Genomic DNA, 22,104 nt, shown 5'->3' with positions numbered 1-22,104 from the left:
TGCTTAGGTCTCTGGTCATGGCCTTATCTTGTTCTTTCATTTGGGATAAATTCCTCCATCTTAACATTTTTTCTCTGCCTTCTTCTTCGTGTTAGAAAAGCCAGGTATGTCTCCTGCTTCTGAAAGTAATGGCCTTATGAAGAAGAGCAGTCATCTGCAGAGGCTGTCTTTTCCTGCTGTGAGAAGTGTTTGGTTCCTGGCCTGAATATGGTGAGTTTGAACTAGGTGTGCTCTAGTCTGCTTGGAATGTAAGACCTGATACCACTTCCACCAGAATTCAGGCCTTTCAGAATTCTCTGGTGTGAGGAGGGGTTTGTGCTGGTTTTTTAAGGGGAGGGGCCTGTTGTCCTGGGACTGAGGCAAGCACAACTGAGAAGGGCAGGTGCACTGGAGCACAGGAGGGTGGGCCTTGGTGTATGCAAGTTAGGCAGCCAGCGTCATTGCTGTCCTGCTTCCCCCAGGTGGCTCTGTGTTTATGCTGAAGGGTGGCTGAGGGAAATGATGCCAGCAGCAACTTTGTTCCTGGAGAGGCGTCTCTGTGAACACTGCTTCTCAGGGATGGCTCCAAGAAGAGCAAATATTCTCCCTGCTGTGTGCTCCAGTTGCTCTTCAGATCACTGTTTCTCTCCAGGAACAGCACAATGCCCTCTAGGCTCTATCCCAGCCAAACCTGCTGACCTTTATTCTCTAGGCTTTAAGGTCTGCTGGTTGTAAGAAATCATGAAATTCAGCCCCTCCCATTTTCTAAGTCAATGGCTTTGGGGAAACCTTCTCCTTGTGCATTCCCCTCTGTGCTCCTCTCTCTTTCACCCTTTTCTGCAACCACAGCTCCCTCCCCTCTGCAGCACCCGTTATCTATTTCTCCCTTAAACCACATCTCCACACCTCCTACCTTTTTTGATGTGACCTCTTCTCTCTCTTTAGTTGTGGAGTTTGTTCCGTCAGTCTTGAGGTCTCTTTCTGGGGTATTTAGAATGATTTGATAGTTATCTAGCTGTGTTCTTGGAAAGAGGTGAGCCTAGGGTCCTCCTACTCTGCCTCCATCTTCCTCTCAGCATTGGTAGGATTTATGTTTTTAGGAATTCATCCATTTCTTTTAAGTTTTCCAGTTTGTAGGCATATAATTTTTTATAGTAGTCTGTCATGATCTTTTGTATTTCTCTGGTATCAGTTGTAATGTCTCTTTCATATCTGTTTTTATTTATTTTATAATTTTTAAAAGATTTTATTTGTGTGTGTGTGTGTGTGTGTGTGAGAGAGAGAGAGAGAGAGAGAGAGAGACTGCAAGCAGGGGAAGGAGCAGAGGGAGAGGAAAATAGTCTCTAGCAGATTCTATGCTGAGCACAGAGCCCAATGTGGGGGTCGATCCCATGACCCTGAGATCATGACCTAAGCCAAAACCACAGTTGGACACCCAACCAGCTGAGCCACCCAGGCTGCCCTCTGTTTTTATTTATTTTATTTTATTTTTTAAAGATTTTATTTATTTATTTGACAGAGAGAGAGAGCCAGGGAGAGAGAGAACACAAGCAGGGGGAGTGGGAGAGGAAGAAGCAGGCTCCCAGCAGAGAAGCCTGATGTGGGGCTCGATCCCAGAATGCCAGGATCATGCCCTGAGCCAAAGGCAGACGCTCAATGACTGAGCCACCCAGGCACCCCATGTTTTTATTTATTTTAATATTCTTTTTTTTTCTAATTTAGTAGCTAAGGTTTTGTCAATTTTATGTTTTCAAAAAACCAACTCGTAATTTGTTGATCTTTTCTATTTTTTCCTCATCTATTTCATTTCTGTCTGCTCTGATCTTTGTGATTTACTTCTTTCTGTTAACTTGGGCCTAGTTAATTATTTTTCTAGTTTCTTCAGATGTAAATTTAGGTTATTTATTTGAGATATTTCTTTCATCTTACTGTAGGCATTTACCACTATAAGCTTCCCTCTTAGATATGCTTTTGCAGCATCCCATAGGTTTTTACATGTTATCCTTCCATTTTCATTTGTTTCAAGATTTTAAAATTTCTTCTTTATTTCTTTTTTGACCCATTGGTTGTTTAGTAGTGTGTTAATTTCCACACATTTATAAATCTTCCAGTTTTCCTTCTGTCATTGATTTCTAGTTTTATATCACTGTGGTCAGAAAAGATAGTTGGTATGATTTCAATCTTCTTAAATTAAGTGAGACTTGTTTTGCAACCTAGCATATGATCTATCCTGGAAATATTTTATGTGCACTTGAAAAGAATGTGTATTCTGGTGCTGTTAAATGAAGTGTTCTGTATATGCCTGTTAGATCCATTTGGTCAAAAGTGTGGTTCATGTACATTTCCTTGTTGATTTTTTTGTCTGGATGTCTATCCATTGTTGAAAGTGGGGGTATTGATGTCCCCTACTGTTATTGTATTGTTGTCTATCACTCCCTTTAGATCTGTTAGTATTTGCTTAGTATATCTAGGTGCTCTCATGTTGGATATATATAATTCGTGATTGTTATATCTTCTTGATGCATTTACCCCCTTATTATCTAATTACCATCTTTGTCTCTTTTCGTTACCATTTTTTGTTTAATGTCTATCTTGTCTGATGTAAGTATGACAATTGCTGCTCTCTTTTGTTTCCCCTCACATGGAATATTGTTTGCAATCCTTTCATCTTGAACCTATAGTATGTCCTTAAAACTGAAGTGAGTCTCTTGTAGGCAGTATATAACTTGGGTCTTGTTTTTTTTTTTTTTAATCCATCCAGCCACTCTTGGCTTTTTGTTGGATAATTCAATCCATTTACATTTACAGTAATTATTGGTAGGTAAGGACTTATCAATGCCATCTTATTAATTTTTTTCTGGCTGTTTTGTAGTTGTTTTGTTTCTTTCTTCCTCTATTGCTGTCTTCTTTTGTGAACTGATGATTTCCTTTTGTTGTATGCTTTGACACCCTTTATCTTTTAGAGTCTACACCAGGTTTTTGTTTTGTGGTTACTATGAGGTTTACACAAACGATCATATATATATGTCTGTTTTATGTTGATAGCAATTTAACTTCAATCATATACAAAAATGCTAATCTTTTACTCTCCTTTTATGTTTTTGATGTTTCTATTTATATTATTTTTATATCATTTTTTATATCATTTTGTATTATGTATTCATTAACAAATTGTTTAGCTATAGACAATTTTAATACTTTTTTACTTTAACCTTTATATTAGAGTTCAGTAGTTACCACACTGCCATATTACGGTATTATTCTGAATCTGACTAATCTGACTATATGCTTACCTTTACCAATATATTGTATATTTTCAAAAGTGTTCATATTATCAATTAACATCCTTTTGTTTCAGTTTGAAGAACTCCTTCCAGCCTTTCTACTTTAATTTCTGAAAGACAACTTTGATGTATCAAGTATTCTTGTTTGGCAGTTTCTTTCAGCACTTTGAATACATCAACCCATTCTCCTCTGGTGGGCAAGTCCTCCACTGAGGAATCTACTGATAGTATTATGATGATTCCATCATAGGAGATAATTTTTTTCTCTTGCTGCTTTTAAAATTCTGGCTTTGATTTTAGTTTTATGTGTTTTGGTGAAGATTAATTTGGGGTGACCTGTTAGCTTCATAAACTTATATATTCAGATCTCTTCCCGGGTTTGTGAAGTGCTCAATCATTATTTCTTTAAATAACATTTTTACCCTTTTTTCCTTCCACTCTTCTACTTCTGGTACTCCAGTGTTGCATACAGTATTTCTCTTGATGGTGTCCTATAAGTCCCATAAGCTTTTTTTTAAATTTATTTTCATTAATTTTTTTCTTTTTGCTCCTATGATTGGATAATTTCAATTGATATGTCTTCTAACTCACTGATTCTTTGTTCTGTTTGGTGAAGACTGCTATTGAAGTTCTCTATTAAATTCTTTAGGTCACTCAGTTCTAAAATTTCTGGTTAGGTCGTTTTTATGTTTTCTATCTCTCCATCGAACTTCTTTTTTTTTTTTTAAGATTTTATTTATTTATTTGACAGAGAGAGCCAGCGAGAGAGGGAACACAAGCAGGGGGAGTGGGAGAGGAAGAAGCAGGCTCCCAGCGGAGAAGCCTGATGTGGGGCTCGATCCCATAATGCTGGGATCACGCCCTGAGCCAAAGGCAGACGCTTAACGACTGAGCCACCCAGGCGCCCCTCTCTGTCGAACTTCTTATGCTCTTAATTGAACTTCTCATTTTGTACTTGTATTGTTTTCTGGATACCATTAAGTTGTTTATTGGTATTCTCTTGTAGCTCTCTGAGCATCTTTGGAACAACTATTTTGAATTATTTGTTTTGAAATTCCTTGATCTCCATTTTTTTTATAGCCAGTTAATGAAAGTTTACTGTATTTCTTGGAATCATGTTTCCTGATTCTCCTTGATCCCCTTAGACTTGCATAAGTGTCTGCATATTTGAAGAAGGAGTTATAACTTCCAGACTTTATGGACTGACTTCAGTAATGGAAGTCTTTCATGTGCAGGTGGGAGGCATTCTGGAGTGTGCTGGGACTCCATGTCTAGTGGTATGAGGTACCAAGTTCAGGGACATGTTGAGGCACCAGATCCAGGGGTTTGTGATGTGTCTTCAGCTCAGGTCATTGGGGTCCATACCATCAACAACTGTGTGGTCCTTGGCAAATACTGTGGGGGGTCCCCAGTGACTGCAAGGGCTGTTGGGTTCCTCAATGGTGCCCTCAGTTCCAGTGGCTAAGAACAAGGGCAGGCAGCAGTGGGGTCAGAGCTGGTGGTGTGCACATACTCAGCTGCAGGGGCCAGTAGTAGGTACCCGTGTAGTGGCAAAGACTGGTTGCAGATGCTCATGTAGTGTTGGCGGCCAGCAAGGCAACCTGGGCCAGGGCCAACTGCAGGTTCACTGGTAGATGTGGGGGCTCTAGCTCTCAGTGTGCTCTCCTGAGGTGGCACACTCACCCTTTGAGCATGTGTACTGCAGTGGAGTCTGATGACAGGCATTAGGCTGGTGGCATCCATGTGTACGGCTGGAGGTGGTAGCTACAGGTGTGGTGGTGCAGGCCAGTGACAGAAGACAGGACCTAATCTGGTCCCATAAGCAGTTATGGAAACCCTTGCTGTCAGTGTGTTTTCTTGTGGTTATTCAGTCTCCCCCCCAGGCAAGCGCATTGTAGTGGAGGCTGATGACATATATCAGGTTGGGGGTGTGCTGTGCAGATGCACAGCTAGAGTGGCTATCCCTGAACATGAACACAGTGGTAGGGGTGGCGGTGTGTGTTTAGGCTAGCATTTTACATCCATGCAGCCAGAGGCCTGAGCTGGCTTCTGGTGCCAATTGGTCTTTGCTCAGGATGGGGGGAGGTTGCAGGGAGACACTCAGGTGGCTGATATTTGCAACTGTGAATACTTGTGGGGCAAAAGCCAGTGAAATATGCAGGGAGTCTATGGCATCAGTAGTGGCTGGTGGTTTCACCAGTGGTGAAATCTGCTGTTTGTCTGCAGAGCTGGTCTCTGTGATCCACCAAGCTCTTGCTGTGTGGCTGCTATTAATAATCCCTGCTTTTCTCCCTTGTTCCTAGCCATCTCTATACATCTGAGCTTTGCTGCTCTGGGTGGGGTGAAACCAAAGCAGGATCTTTGTGTGGTGCCTTAAAATGCTGGGCAAGCCAATTGTTCACCCAGTACCTTTTTCCCTGGTAAGGGGAACTTTAGCTGGGAAGTACCCTATTGGCACTGAGCAATGCTGGCCTGGAAGGTGGGATGATTCAGGCAAAATGAAGTTGTCTTCCTTCTCTTCTTATTACAATTATGGTAGTTTTTTGTTTGTTTGTTTGTTTGTTTGTTTCCACTGTGTTGCTAAAATTTCTTCAGTGGATTCTAGGCTCTTCCAGACTGTTTTTGTTTGTGGATAACTGTCTACTTATAGATCTTTGTTGGGGGATGGTGAGTCTGTGATCTCCTATATCACCATTTTGGGTTTTTTTATACTTTGTTGAAAGTGGAGGTATTAAAGCCTCCTACTACTATTGTATTTCTCCCTTCAATTCTGTAAGAGTTTGCTTTATATATTTAGGAGTTTTCTTTTCTTGTATTGCTTTTGCCTGGTTTTGGTATTATGTTAGTGCTGGCCTCATAGAATAAGTTAGGAACTATTCACTCTGCTTTTATTTTTTGGAAGAGATTGTAGGAATTGGTATAATTTCTTCCTTAGATGTTTGGTAGAATTCACCAGTAAACCCATTTGGGGCTGGTGCTTTCTGTTTTGGATGGTTATTAATTATTGATTTAAATTCTTTAATAGATATATACATATTCAGATTGTCTATTCTTGTTTCAGTCTTGTTAGATAGTATCTTTCAAGGAACTGGTCCATTTCATCTAAGTTATTAAACTTGTGGCATAGAGTTGGTCATAATATTCCTTTAGTATTCTTTTAATGTCTGTAGAATCTAGTGATTTCCTGTATTTCATTTCTGACATTAGTAATTTGTGTATTCTTTCTTTTTCCTTAGTTGGCTGGCTAGAGGCTTATAAATTTTATGGATCTTTTCAAAGATCCAGCTTTTGGTTTTGTTGATTTCTCAATTGATTTCCTGTTTCCAATTTCATTAATTTATGCCCCAAATTTTTATTATTTCCTTTCTTGTTTACTTTGAACTTTATTTTTTTCCTTACTTTTCTAGTAAGGTGAAAGTTTAAATTATTGATTTTAGATCTTTTTTCTAGATATGCATTCAATGTTATAAATTTCTTTCTAAACACTGCTTTCACTGTATCCTAAAAAATTGGTAAGTTGTATTTTCATTTTCTTCAAAATAGTTAAAAATTTCTCTTGAGATTTCTTCTTTGACTCATATGTTATTTATTTTTATTCTTTATCTCCTCCCTTTATTTTTACCCTTTTCCCAAAAGCTTTTTTTAAATTATGTTCAGTTAGCCAGCATATAGTACTATGTAAGTTTTTGTTGTAGTGGTCGATGATTCATTAGTTGCACGTAACACCCAGTGCTCATCCCAACATGTGCCCTCCTTAATACCCATCACCTGGTCACCCCATCCCCCCAACATCCCTCCTTTCTGTAGCCCTTAGGTTGTTTCTCAGAGTCTAGAGTCTCTCGTGGTTTGTCTTCCTCTCTGATATCTTTGCATTCAGTTTTCCCTTCCTTCCTCTGTGGTTCTCCACGCTATACCTAATGTCCCACATATGAGTGAAAACATATGATAATTGTCTTTCTCTGCTTGACTTATTTCACTTAGCATAATCCCCTCCAGTTCCATCCATGTTGATGCAAATGGTGGGTAGTCATCCTTTCTGATGGATGAGTAATAGTCCATTGCATATATGTACCACATCTTTTTTATCCATTCATCTGCTGAAGGGTGTCTCAGTTCCTTTCACACTGGCTATTGTGGACATTGCTGCTATGAACATTGGGGTGCAGGCACCCCTTCTTTTTACTACATCTGTATCTTTGGCGTAAATACCTAGTAGTGCAGTCGCTGGGTCATAGGGTAGTTCTATTTTTAACTTCTTGAGTAACCTCCATACTGTTTTCCAGAGTGGCTGTACAAGTTTGCATTCCCACCAACAGTGTAAGATGGTTCCCCTTTCTCCATAACCTCGACAACACTTGTTGTTTCCTGTCTTATTAATTTTGGCCATTCTAGCTGGTGTAAGGTGGTATCTCATTGTGGTTTTGATTTGTATATTATTTAGAAGTGTGTTTTTAAATATGGTATTTTTCAGCTATCTTTCTGTTATTGATTTTTAGATTAATTCCATTGTGATTTGAGCACAGACATTATATGATTTCTGTTTTTTGAAGTTCATTAAGGTAGGTTTATGGTCCAGTCTGTGATCCACCTTGGTGAACATTCCATGTGAGCTTGAGAAGAATGCTTATTCTGATACTGTTAGATGAAATAGTCTATAGATGTCAATTAGATCCGATTGATGGTATTGTTAAGTTCAACTATGCCTTTACTGATTTTCTGCCTGTTGAATCTTTCCATTACTGAATAGAAGGTTGTTAACGTTTCTAACTATAATAGTGAATTCATCTATTTTTGTGATTCTATCAGTTTTTGCCTCGTGTATTTTGATGCTGTGTTGTTAGGTGCATACACATTAAGAATTCCTATGCCTCCTTGGAGAATTGACTCCTTTATCATTATGTAATACCACTTTTTATCCTTAATGATGTTATTTGATCTGTTCTGTTTGAGATTAAGTAGCTACCCCAGTTTTTTTTTGCTGAGTGTTAGCATGTCATTTATTGTTTCCTCTCTTTAATTTAGAAAAATTAATTTGTAAATTTATCTGTGCTTTTATATTTAAAATAAATTTTTAGGACAACATATAGTTGAGTATTTTTTTATTTATGCTGACAGTCTCTCTTTTAATTAGTATATTTAGACATTTGACATGATGATTTAAGGGATTATTGATATAGTGTTAACATCTGCTATATTCATTACTGTTTTTATTTATTGTCCTTATTCTTTGTTTTTACTTTTATTTTTCATTCTTTCCACCTTTTTTCTGCTTTTGCTGGTTTTAATTGAGCATTTTATATGATTCAGTTTTGTCTCTTTTCCTAACATGTCAATTATTTGTGTTAAAAAGAAGTTTTTGGTGGTTTTCTATAGTTTACAATATACATTTACAATGAATCCAAGTTCACATTCAAATAATACTATACCACTTTTTGGGTAGTGCAAGAATCTTATAACAAAGTGTTCCTAATTCTTTCCTTCTGTCTTTTGTGTCATTACTGTCATTTCATTTCACTTATGTATAAAGTATAATCATTGAACACATTGTTGCTATTATTTTGAATAAATTTTTATATATTAGATCAATTAAGAATAAGAAAAATGTTTTTTATTATACCATCACTTATGCCTTCTATAACACTCTTCCTTTTATTAAGATTTTATTTTTTTAAGTAATCTCTACACTCAATGTGGGACTCGAACTCACAACCCCAAGACCAAGAGTTGCATACACCACCAAATGAACCAGCCAGGCACCACTTCTCCTTGTTTTCATAGATCCAAATTTCTGACTTATATATGTCTTATATCATTTTCCTTCTTTCTGGAGAACTTCTTTTAACATTTCTTCCAAGGATGGTCTACTGGCAACAAGTTCTCCCAATTTTTGTCTGAGAAAGTCCTTTTTTATTATTTTATTTTTGAGGGATAATTTCACTGGACACAGATTTCTAAGCTGATGGATTTTTTTTCTTTTGATAATCTCAGGACACTTTCTTCTTGTTTGCATAGTTTCTGAAGAGAAGTTTGATGTAGTCCTTATCCTTGCCCTTTTATAGGTAAGGTGCTTTTTTTCCCTCTGGCTTCTTTCAAAAATTTTTTTCCTATCTTTGATTTTCTGCAGTTTGAATGCGACATGCCTAATTATACTTTTTTTGGCATTTATCTTGCTTTCTGCTCTCTGAGATTTCTGGATGTTTGGTTTAGTGTCTGATGTGAATTTTATGAAATTCTCAGTCATCATTGCTTCAGGGATTTCTTCTGTTCCTTTCTCTCTTCTCCTTCTGGTATTCCCATATTTAAAAAACTGTGTTTGTTTGTTTGTTTTGCTTGTTTGTTTGTTTTGTTTTTGCCTTTCAGAATGCCTTCTATTTTTTTTTTAACCAGACATGATTTACTGGGTAAAAGGACCTGGGATAAATTGGCTTTCATTAATGTAGTAGTAAGGTATGGGGAGAGGGGAAACATTCCATGGACCTGTAATTAGGTCTCAGTCTTTTAGTAAGCCTAAAATGTTACACATTTTGTAGTTACTGTCCCACAGTTCTTGGATATCCTGTTCTGTTCTGGTTTTTTTTTTTTTTTTAGTTTTTTTTTTCATTTTGTTTTCAGGTTTGGAAATTTCCATTGGCATATCCTCAAGAGCACTGAATATTTCCTCAGCTACGTCCAACATACTGCTGAGCTCAACAAATACATTTTAACAGCTTTATTGAAGTATAATTGAACAGAAAAAACTGCACATTTTCATATATTCAACTTGATGAGTTTGGACATATTCACCCACCCATGAAACCATCACCATAATCAAGGTAATAGGCATTCATCACCTCCAAACATTTTCTTGGATCCCTTTGTTTTGCTTTGTTTTGTTAACATGAGATCTACTGTCTTAAATTTTTAAATGTACAATACAGTATTGTTAACTATAGACACTACATTGTACAGCAGATCTCTAGAACTTATTCATCTTGCATAACTGAAACTTTATACCCATTTAACAACTCCGTATTTATCCCTCCTCCAGCCCCTAGCAAGCACCATTCTATTCTCTGCTTCTATGAGTTTGACTATTTTAGATATTTCGTATAAGTGGGATCATGCAGTATTTGTATTTCTGTGACTGGCTTCTTTAACTTAGCATAAAGCTTTCCAGGTTCATGTATAGTGTCCAAAATAGCAGAATTTCTTTATTTTAAACAGCTGAGTAATAATTCCATTACACACACACACACACACACACACACATATATATATATATACATATATATTCCTTTATTCATTCATTTATGAACATTCAGGTTTTCTCAAATGCATTCTTCATTTCTGTTAGTGTGTTTTATTTCTAGCATTTCTTTTGATTCTTTCTTAGATTTTTCCATTGCTTACATTATCCATCTGTTGTTTCATGTTGTCTACTGTATCCATTAGAGCCCTTAGCATAATAATCATAGTTATTTTATGTTCCCTGTCTGATAATTCCAACATCACTGCCATATTAGAACCTGGTTCTGATGATTGCTATGTCTGACTTCTGTTGGAACTGTGTTGTTTGCCTTTTAGAATACTATATATAAATAAATAAATAAATAAATAAATAAATAAATAAATAAATATATATTTTTGAAAACCAGACATGATGTACTGGGTAAAAGGAACTGGGATAAATTGGTCTTTATTGATGTAGTAGTAAAGTATGGGGAGAGGGGAAAAATTCTGTGGGCCTGTGATTAGGTCTCAGTCTTTTAGTAAGCCTGTGTTTCTGGGTTGCGACCTTCACAAGTGTTTCTCAGTTTTTTCTTCCCCTTATGTGGTTCAGGACGATCAGTGTGCTGGAGTTGGATATTTCCCTTCCTTCAGGTTGGAAGGCTCTGATAAAATCCCAGTAGGGTACACTGTGGCAAAATAGTTTGGAGCACAGCCTTCATTGTAAAGAACAGAATACTCTGGGCATATTTCAAAATGGCTCCCTTTTCCATTTCCCTGCTAGAAGCACAAGGAGCTTTTACTCCAATCTTCATTGTGAGAACCTGGTAGGGCTCCTGGAAGTAAAAATCACAAGAGTTTTGGGGCACCTCTATTACTAGGCCCCTTGGAGTTTTTAACTCTCAAACTTGTCCACACTGAACCTCTGGCAATTTATCAATTTCAGTTTAGGTTTTCCTAAGCTGGCACTGGTTTCCATGGAAGTTTCTGCTTTGAGTTTCTGTTCTGGTAAATGTAATTCTTTATCTGCCTGTTTGTGTCTCCAATATTGGGGCATCAGTTTGCCCTGCATCCTCAATTCTCTGATAGATCTACAGAGTTGTTGATTTTTAATTTGTTCAGTTTTTTACTTGTTGTTAGGATGAGTGATCATTTCCAAGTTCCTTACATGCTGTACTAGAAAGTGGAAGTTTTCCTTTCATTTTTGTTTTTAGGGTTTTTTTTTGAAAGAGAGCAAGATAGAGTGAGAGCGGGGGTGGGGAGGGGCAGAGGGAGAGGGAGAGAGAGAATCTTAGGCAGGCTCCACACCCAACATGGAGACTAGCACGGGGCTCAATCTCACGACCCTGAGAGCATGACCTGAGCAATATCAACAGTTGAACACTTAACCAACTGAGCCACCAAGGCACCTCTTTCCTTCATTTTTGAAGGTTAGCTTTGCTGGATACAGAATTCTTGCTTGATTTTTCCCCCCAGCACTTTAAATACATCATCTCACTGCCTTCTAACCTCCATGGGTTTCTGGTGAGAAATTGGTTATTAATCTTATTGAGGATCCCTTGTACATGTTCAGTCACTTCTCTCTTGCTGATTTTTTTTTCCTTTCAGCTTTAGACACTTTAAATATAATGTATCTCAGTGTGGATCTCTTTAAGTTTATCCTACTTAGAGTTGGCTGAGCTTGTTGGATGTACAGATTCGTGTATTTCCTCAAATTTAGGAAGTTTATGGTCATTGTTTTTTAAAATATTCTTTCTGCCGCCCCCCCATCTTTCTCATTTCCTTATGGGAATCCCCTTATGTGCCTATTAGTACTCTTGATGTAATACCACAGGTTTCTTAGCCTTTATTCATTTTTATTCATTTTTGTCTTTCTATTCCTCAGACTAGATAATCTCAATTGACCTATCATCAAGTTCACTGATTCTTTCTTCTGTCTGCTTAAATATGTTGTTAAACCTCTCTGGTAAATTATCAATCTCAATGATTGCATTTTTCAGTTCTAGAATTTCTATGTGGTTTCTTTTTTGTAATTTCTCTCTCTTTTTATTGATATTCTCTATTTGCTTAAATATCATTCTCCTGTCTTCCTTTAGTTTTTGTTAATGGTTTTCTATATTTCATTGAGCATAATAACACCATAGGTTTAAAGTCTTTGTCTAATAAGTCAAATGCCTAGGCTTCTTTATAAGTAATTTTTATTTTTCTTCTTGTGAATGAGCCATATTTTCTTGATTCTTTGCATGCCTCATAATTTTTTTATTGAAAACTGGACATTTTGAATATTCTGTAACAACTCTGGAAACCAGATTCTCCCTCCTCCCCAGGGCTCCCCCCCACTGCCTATTATGGGCTGTTGTTTGCTTATTTAGTGTCTTTTCTAAACTATTTTTATGAAGTCTGTGTTCTTTGTTGTGTGTGGCCATTGAAGTCTGTGTTATGTAGGCTTAATGGTCAGCTGGTGTTTTGACAGTTACTTTAAATGCTTGGAGCCAAGAAATGCAAAAAAAAAAAAAAAAAAGAAGAAGAAGGAAAGAAATGCAAAAAAAAACCTCTTCTGATCTCTGCCTACTGGTTCTGTGTTGGGGCACTTTTTCAATGCTTAGCTAGGTCATTTATAACTCTGCCTTAGCTTTTGCTTCCTACATGTGTCAGGCATGAAGATCAGCCAGAAGTGAAAGGTTAGGTCTCCTCATGCCTTTTCAAGCATGTGGTCTTGTCCTGGTATGTACATGGATTTTTTGATTCCCTTGTATACATAAAAGCTTTTTAAATTTCTTATTCCTACATATATCTCCTGTCCAGCCTCTTCCTTTCCAAGTTTCTAAGTCTATTTATTGCTTGTATCAAGTGTTGTCCCTTGCCCCAGGCTGCTGTGGCCAATACCTATGTCTTTAAATGCTTGTGGCAATGGCCTCCCTGGAAGACACCCAGCCCTGTGATCTCTGAGTCAAAAATAGCAAAGAGAAACCTTTATGCCAGTTCTTGAGGGAGCCTCTAGTCAAGTTGAGACCCATAATACAATTCTTTAAGAGTAAGGCCCATATTGCTCCCTCTGGCACTAGCAACTTTCACCAGTTGTGCCAGCTACTCTCCTCACAACTGCTGCTGATTTGAGGTGTGGAGGATGGTAAGTGAATGATTTAAAACACCACAGCAGTCTCTTACCACAAAACAACACCTTCTGTCCTCACCAAATCTTGGTGTTGTAAGTTCCCTTTTGTTGTAGGTTTTTTACTAGATTCCAGAGTTTTTCCAAAGCTGATTTAGTTTTTTTTTTTTTCTAGCTCATTCATTGCTTTTTGGGAGGGTTGTATACTTGGAGTTCCCTCCTTCATCATTTTCAGTGACTCATATACCCTAATTTTCCCAATGCTATGCTTTCCAATATAAACAGTTATGAGAGCTATGTGCACCCCAAGGGCTGAAGTGGCACCAGAATTTCCAAATAGGCATTTTTAAAATGGTGGCAGAAGGGACTGGTTGTAGGAAGGGATTAGGGAAGTTTTCTTCAAGTTGTGTTTACAAAGCACATTGCATAAATTTGAGAAAACACCAGTTGTCAATATCATGGGTGTGTGCGGACTGATGAGAATTATGGAATGAAGTGTTGAATCCTTCCCAGATCCTTCTTGATGCTGCTGAAGTAGCAAGTGGTTCTGTTATTGAGAAGCTGATTCTGAGACTACATGTAAGGATTGGAAGATGAGTCTGGTCAACCACTAGTAGCCACTTCTTTTTTTTAATAATTTTTATTTTGTTATATTAGTCACCATACAGTATCAAAAACTGGGGATGTACTGTATAGTAGTCACTTCTTGAGAGGAACTTGGGAGTCAAGCAAACTCATCTAAATTTGGGGGTAGGCCCAGAATTTATTAAGCCCTTTTCTATCATTCTGTTCGTGGGCTGCAGAAGGTTTATAGCCTGATCAGGTATAAAAGCCAGAGCTGTGAAGACTTCTCAGGCTCATCCCCATCCCAACCCACTCCCCTCTCTGAGGTTTGTTGAAAACTACTGTGTTCTGGAACTGGCTGCTCTAAATGAATGCTAATCCAGGTCAAAAGGAACTCTCTGAGCATACACATTGAAGTCTATGGCCAGTAGGGGGCAGCGGGACTTTAGAGACTATTACCACCACCTCCTACCCCTTCCTGCCCAAGGCTAATTGTGAATGACAGCTTCCACATTTTTTCCCATAACTTCTCCCTGGAGTCTGAAGTACACTGCAGGGAAGCGGGCAGCTTTTCAAATCACCTGTCTTAGACATAGCCTCAAATTACCCCTCAGGCCAGGAAAACACTCAAATCTGACTGTTGTGATTTAATCATTGAATGTCAGCACTGGAGGACCCCTTGGGGATTACCTGGGCCAGGGCTTAGGCTTTACTTTTGTTTTCTTGTTTCTTATGTATTCAAATTAAAGGAGCAACTCTTTTGGTTAAAGCGTAGTGATGATGGTTGCCATTGAGGGGCTTGGGTTCAACCCTGGCCTGAAGAGATGCCTTAGAATTCTAGGGTAGTGTTATCCAACTTTCAATTCTACCCAGAGCACCTATATTATTTTTACCATATCTACCAGCCAGTGTGATAATATTTGTTTCTTTAAACTGACTCACTTTTTTTCTTAAATAAATTTGGTCTCATTCTATGTAATACAGATTTTAATTCTCTAGGCATATTTTTTTCTTATTCATAGTAAAATACACAGCTATTGAAGTTTAAGATTTGTTTCTGGTAACACCTAAAATTGTCTCATTTCCTTGTCTTATACTTTGGGAAATGACACTATCTGGCACCAAAGAGCACAATTGGGAAAGTACTCATCCTGGTTCATTCTATTGTCAGGTAAAGACAGTAAAAGACCCAGAAAGGGTAAGGGACTCACCCAAGGTCACTCAGTGACAGAGCTGGGACTTAAACCCAAGTCTATTGATTCCCAGTCTTCTGTTACATTCACTGTACGAGATTCCAAGGGCATTAGGAAGCCTCTCCACCATCCAGACTCTCCTATAAGAAGGAAGGAAAGAAAGAAAAAAAAAAGGAGGAAAGGAGAAGAAAAAAAAACTATTAGATTACTGAATCAGGATTGGTATAGAAACTGTAGCTCAGGAGGGCCAAGGCAAATGTGGGGTACAGTGATTTCTCATGTTTTGCTGGGCCAAGTACTTGTAAGACCCCATCTTCCAAAGTCTGGTTCCATTTGTTCTTATGCACAACATGAAATTATAGAGCTCTTATCATGTACCTAAGTACATAAAAAGGAGCTCACATTCCAATGGGTGAAACAGCTCAGTAAACAGCTAATTAGAGAGCTGGGATGGGGAGCACAGGGTGCTGCAAAAGCACAGAGGAAGGCTTGATGTGAGTAGGGAAAGGAAGGAGAGGGGACACAAGCCTTGTCTTGTGCGAATTCAGCAGCCCTAATACAGAGGCTCAATTTTCTCTCCTCTCAACCATGGGGATTGATAGATGTTAAATACCCTTCAAAGACTAAAGTTGGCAAACCATTGCCAGACAAAGGCCATGGCCATGGAGTCTTTGCTTTCTTTCTTTTTTACCACTGACATTTGTCACCCATGTCTCTTCCTTTCCCCTGTTCCTTCATGTGCAAACACAGAACTCATCCTCCAAATGGGAATGAACAAATTGAATGTGGCCAGAAACTCAACCCCAAGAGTATTGAGCTCTGATCTATGGCTCTTACCAAACTCCTCCCCTGTCCAAACTAGTTCATGAGGCACTTCAAAAAGGAAATGTTGGAAATGGGGTTCTAACAGATTATTATCATCTGATTCTGGTAGCTCCATTTGGATTTCCGTAGTTGGATAGGAAGCTGGGACCCACTCCCACCTCCTTCGCACATGTGGTTCCTCCCCAGAAATCTGAACATAAGGATTTTGTTTTTAATTGGCTTCAGGACTCTGAGCACTACTTTAACTACCATCTCTGCCTCCCCAAATTTCCAAACCCCTAAAACTGAATCTTCTAATAGGAAGAAGATCTAAAATACTGTTTCCTTCAGAACTATTCCCTGGATTGGATTCCTCTCAGGGAAGTGTTCGCACTGAGGGATCTCCACTGATGTAAGTACCAGACTTGGCCTTCTTGATAAAACTGGGCCTCCTGAGGCAATGAGTAGGGAGAGGGGCAGACAACACCAGATTCATTTTTAACTATCTTTCCCTGTCTCCCTTCAGGACCCTTCTCCCTGTTTGTAGTTTTCTCTCTGGTTCTTTCTCACTCCATTCATATTCCCAGGACCTGCAAGTACCCCCACCTTCTGATAACTTCACTTGCAGTGGGAAAATTTCTGGATGAATATAAGAAAACCTGGGGTTCAAATCTTTGGCTTTTTCATTCACTAGTTGAGTAACTTGGGATAAAAAAAAATTCACTCTTCTGAGTCTCAATTCCCCTTTGCAAAATGAACATGATAATCCCCGACGTGCCCACTTCAGAAAATTGCTGGATAGATCAAAGAGGATATTGGACATGAAGTTGCTTTGTGATGAGTCAGTCACAATGTACATGTGAAAGGTTGAATGAGTCACCTTTCTTTGGGGACTGGTATTTTGAAAGAACATAACTTGAAGGAAGCAGCCACTAATACAGCATTTTAAACATCAGGGCAGTATGGGCTAGAGGGTGGGGGCTCAGGCCACTTTGTTGAGTTCCTTATTATTCACTTGACAACCAATTATTAAACATCTACTATGTGTTAGGCACTCTTCTAGATACTGGAGATAGAAATCCATCCTTCCATTAAACTGACATTTTATTGGTATCCAAAATATATAAAGAACTTATAATACTCAACACCCTAAAAATGAATAATCCAATTAAAAAATGGGCAGAAGACATGAGCAGACACTTCTCCAAAGAAGACATCCAGATGGCCAACAGACACATGAAAAGATGTTCATCATCACTTACCATCAGGGAAATGCAAATCAAAACTACAATGAGATATTACCTTATACTTGTCAGAATGGCTAAAATCAACAACACAGGAAGCAACAGGTGTTGGTGAGAATGTGGGGAAATGGGAACCTTTTTACACTGTTGGTGGAAATTCAAACTGGTGCAGCCACTCTGGAGAACAGCGTAGAGGTTCCTAGAAAAGTTAAACATAGAACTATCCTATGACCCAGCAATTGCACTACTTGGTATTTACCCCAAAGACACAAATGTGTCATCCAAAGAAGCACCTGCACCCCAATGTTTGTAGCACCTAACAGTTGCACTTCTAGGTATCTACCCAAAAGAAATGAAAATATGTCCATGAAAAGACTTGTATACAAATGTTCATAATAGCTTTATTCATAATGTCCCAAACTAGAGACAACCCAGTTGCCCATAAGCTGGTGAATACAATACAAATACAATGGAATACTTCCCAGCACAGCATGACTAAATCTCAAAAGCATTATGCTGTGAAAGACACCATATTCAAAAGGTTACATACTATATTACTCCATTTATATGAATCTCTAAAAAAGACACAACTAATCCATGGTGGTTCTCTTAAAAATGAAGTGGGGGTTTGACTGAGAAGGAACATGAGGGAAGTTTCTGGGGTGATGGTGATGCCATATCTTGATAAAAGTTTGGGTTATAGAGGCATATGCATTTGTCAAAACACAGCAAATGTTGCCTTAACATTTATGTATTCCACTGTATGTAAATTTTACCTCAAAAGAAAAAAATGCAAAAAAATTGAAATCTAGCTAGTAATACACATGCTTCTGCATGTATTTACAAATATTTCTGTATTGGGGGAAATGTGTACTCATGTCTTCAATTTATTTCGAAATGCATTAAAAATAAGATGGATTGATATAGGTCAATGGAGAGTTAAATGGCAAATATGTGTTAAAGCAAATATAGTAAAAATGTTAACAGTAGAATCCAGTGGTGAGTATGTAGGTGTTAATGGTAAAATTATTTCAATTTGGAGAGGAAAAAGTTGCAAAAAAAGAGACATGGGCATTTAGGGTCAGTGAGGTGGGAAAGAGCTCTATGCTGTTTGGGTTTAAATCCCATTGTGGGAAGTGGCCCAGGAACCAATGGAGAGTTGAACAGGACCTGCATAATGAGGGGCCCAATGTGGCAGCCCAGGAGTTTGGGCTTTATTCTTTAGGCAGTAAGGAATCATTTCAGATTTTTAAGGAGTTGAATGACATAGTAGTGTTTAGGAGCTAAGAAACAGGGGTTGTGGTCCCACTCATAACATTTCTTTGGGCAAATAGATTAACATCTCCAGGTCTCAGAAAGTTTTAACAAAATACACTCCTCCTCCTTGTCCCTTCCCTCATCCAAAAAAAAAAAAAGGCCCTAGAAAAGCAGTTTAGTCAGGCATAAAAGGAACTCTGTAAATATGTACTGAAGGAGAAAAATAAACTGCTTCTTCTTTGTTCTTACCCTCCACCCAACTCCCTTGCCCCCTGCCCCTTGCACCCTTGCCCCTGCTCCATTTGAATAATTTTTTTCCTGACCTTTAACTGGCTTTATTTATCTGCAGGGTCAGCAAATTGGACCTGAAACTTGGACCCTGGGCCAGACCATACCAGTCACTCTCCAACTCAGTTGCTTATACCTGGTTCTGGCCCTAAGGCCCGCCACTGTTTCATTTTTCTATCTCTTACTCTGTAGAAACTTTCTGTGCAAGGTCCTTTTGGTTCCTAAAGGCCCTAGGTCAGTGGCTATCTTGGAGTTTGAGAAATCACCCCCAAAGAGGTGGACCAGGCAATATCTGAGAATGCAGACACACAATGTCCACTCTTAGCTTCCCTCTGCTACACTGAAGCCCACCCTGCCCCACTCCCCAATTCTCCCTTACCTTGCTGTCCTATGGTCTCTTCAGTAGTTAGTGTTTCTACCACTGACTTGGTGCTTGCTGGAGTTATCATACTAGATATATGTGACTTATCTCTCCAGCTAGACTGTGAATTCTTAAGAGGCCAAATGGGAGGAGGCAGGCAAAAGATATCGCTAAGACCAGAACACTTCTTAAATTGAACAAAACAAAACAAAACACCTACCACATGTAATTCCTGAAAAGCCTTTACTGAAAGAAGCCTCTCCATGTTGTAGGGAACGCCCAGTTCTGATCATGTCTCTAATATTGCACTTTCCCCCTGAAGTTTCTCACTAATTATTCTCCTTTAACAACCTGGCTCAAGCATGGGCACAGAACTGTTTGCTCCATAGAACAGATGTGACTAAGCTAAAATGTTCAATAAGACAATAATAAAGGGAAGGATATACCAAAAGGGAAATGAACATCAACAGTACCACACAACTAGATAATCTGGCTTAAAGATATGGCCTGCTTTTTAGGCCTAGCAAGTCCTAGTGTATAATAGTTGCTCAGTAAATATTTGTTAAGTGAGCTAATATCTATCCACAGTGGAAGTCAGACAGTGTTTTTCCCTCAGAGAGCTTAGGTTCTAGTGGGGACACACATTAAATGGGTAATTTCAATATAATTTTATAAGTTCTATGATAGAAAAATGTAGTGGTTAAAATCTTAGACTCTGGACCCAGACAGCCACAGTGTAAATCATAGGTCCTTGGGCAAATGGTTTAATCTTATTCTGTGCCAATTGTAAAATGATGCCCCTACCTTATATGTATATATGTACATTATATTGCCTTCTACCAGGTTTGGGGGAACTAGAAGGAAAAGCTTAGATAATTTAGATGACACCTTAAAAAGCCTTTTTTCCTCTTTAGGCTTCAGTTTTTCCCATCTGTTAAATGAGGAGTTTGGACTTTGTGGAAGGTCCCTTCCAGCTCTGACATTTTGTGTTTTTTCTAGATTTTGGAACTACACCAATGTCAAAGAGCATACTCAATTGTTTTCTTCTTTTCTCCGTGAAGGGAATCTTCAAAACATTTTCCTGTTAACATTAATTGACCATGTACTACATGCTAACATTTATTGAATGCTTACTACATACCAGGTACTATGCTAGGTGCTTTCCATATTTTATTTCTAATTCTCACAACAAACTGGGAAGATGAGCTTCATCCCTATTGTGTATGGGCTTTGTTAGATGAAGTAACTAAATTGATTGATTGATTGCACCTTCTTTGTATCAGGCATCATGTTAAATTTAACTAAGGATACAAAAATAAAGAACTCTGGCCCTATGTTCAGAGATGCAACACAGGCAAGGCCCATTCTTTTTCTTTTTTTTTTTTTTAGATTTTTAAATTTATTTGACAGAGAGAGCAGTAGAGGGAGAGGGAGAAGCAGACTCTCCACCAAGCAGGGAGCCCGATGTGGGACTCGATCCCAGTAATCTGGGATCATGACCTGAGCCGAAGGCAGATGCTTAACTGACTGAGCCACCCAGGCATCCCCAAAGAAGGCCCATTCTTTACACTGCATTGCAACCATATACCTGATCCACTTGTCAGGACAGGACATTTTCAATCAGAGTTTAGTAAAATGTTTAGCATATAGTAAGCTCTCAATAAATATCTTTTGAATAAAAAAATGAATAAATTAATAAAAGTTCAAGCCTTTTAAGCCCCATTCCATTTTCCCCCTGGATATAATCGAGGAAGCAATCCATTTCACCCTTTCTCTCACTTCAAGGTTTCCTGTTCTCTGTTGGCCCTCAGAGAGTTAAGTGTTTCCTATCTCGTTCTTTTCTATAATGCTCTGTTGCTTTTGTTATCTTTTCCCTTCTAAGCTTGCTCTAATAATAGACCAATTATTGAGCAGAACTGCTTCCTTGGCATTCAGGAAGCAGGATCCATGCATATGGCCTATTGATTTGTTTTTAATGTACCTATTATTATGAATAGCCTGTTGGCTTAAGCTGAAATCAGACTATATCCATATCTTTTCCTTTCCACACTTCCACTTTGGCCATCAGAATATGTCAATATTCAAATTCATTTCTCAGTAATATGGGTTCCCATCAGTACTCTTTCCTGATTATAAACTATAAAACCTAAGTCTTCTCTGCTTTCGGACTTCTTTTCCCACTACTAGAACACCCTGTCTCCTTTTCACAATCAACCCTGCTTAGCTCTTGGATTCAAGGGTGGTACTGTGTCATCAGAACTGTTAAGTTACCCTCATAGAGATGAATAAAGGAAAGTGAGTAAAGGAGGAAAAATTATGTACTCACCTTCTTGAGAAAGCTCTCAGTACATCATCCATTCTCAAGTAGTTAGGATGAGTTAGGCACAGAGCAGGGGAATAATGAGAATGAACTACTGAATTCTACGCTAGCCAGAAAAATTCTACTTGAGAATAGAAGAGGCTCAAAGCAAGGAAGTACCTTTGGCCTAAAATAGAGAACGTCAGGGATCGCAGGGCTTTCAAAGGTTATATGGTCCAGTGAATCCCAAGCACTAATCTGCAGATCCATGATAGTCTGACATTTTAATTAGCCTCTCGACACATGAGAAAAATTGTTGCCAACTGACCTTTCTTGAGAAAGACTTCTTAGTAAAAGACTATGGCCTTTCTAAATTTTCATCATTTCAATGTTAAAATATCATTTCATTAATGATATGCTAGTAATGACACATGTCCTCACATGGCAACATTAAAAATTGCCATCCTTCTGTTTGTCCCAAAAGTTTTGGGAGAAATTTTACAAAAATTATGC

At 38.4% G+C, this 22,104-nt stretch overlaps 1 long non-coding RNA gene across 1 annotated transcript in view; it reads right to left on the bottom strand.

The window, feature by feature from the left end:
* Nucleotides 1-21,850, bottom strand: part of LOC148106921 (uncharacterized) — a 47,176-nt gene extending 25,326 nt beyond the window's left edge. The window contains exons 1-2 of the long non-coding RNA XR_015723232.1: nt 21,619-21,850; nt 15,357-15,478 (exon numbers count right to left, since the gene is read on the bottom strand). This is a non-coding gene — a long non-coding RNA (uncharacterized LOC148106921). The remainder of the gene's footprint in view (nt 1-15,356; nt 15,479-21,618) is intronic.
* Between the last annotated feature and the right edge of the window lie 254 nt (nt 21,851-22,104).

This window comes from Ursus americanus, chromosome X (genome assembly GCF_024610735.1).
Source record: "Ursus americanus isolate L20-20 chromosome X, mUrsAme1.1.p, whole genome shotgun sequence".
NCBI lineage: Eukaryota > Metazoa > Chordata > Mammalia > Carnivora > Ursidae > Ursus > Ursus americanus.
This window is presented reverse-complemented; position numbering and strand designations above follow the sequence as displayed.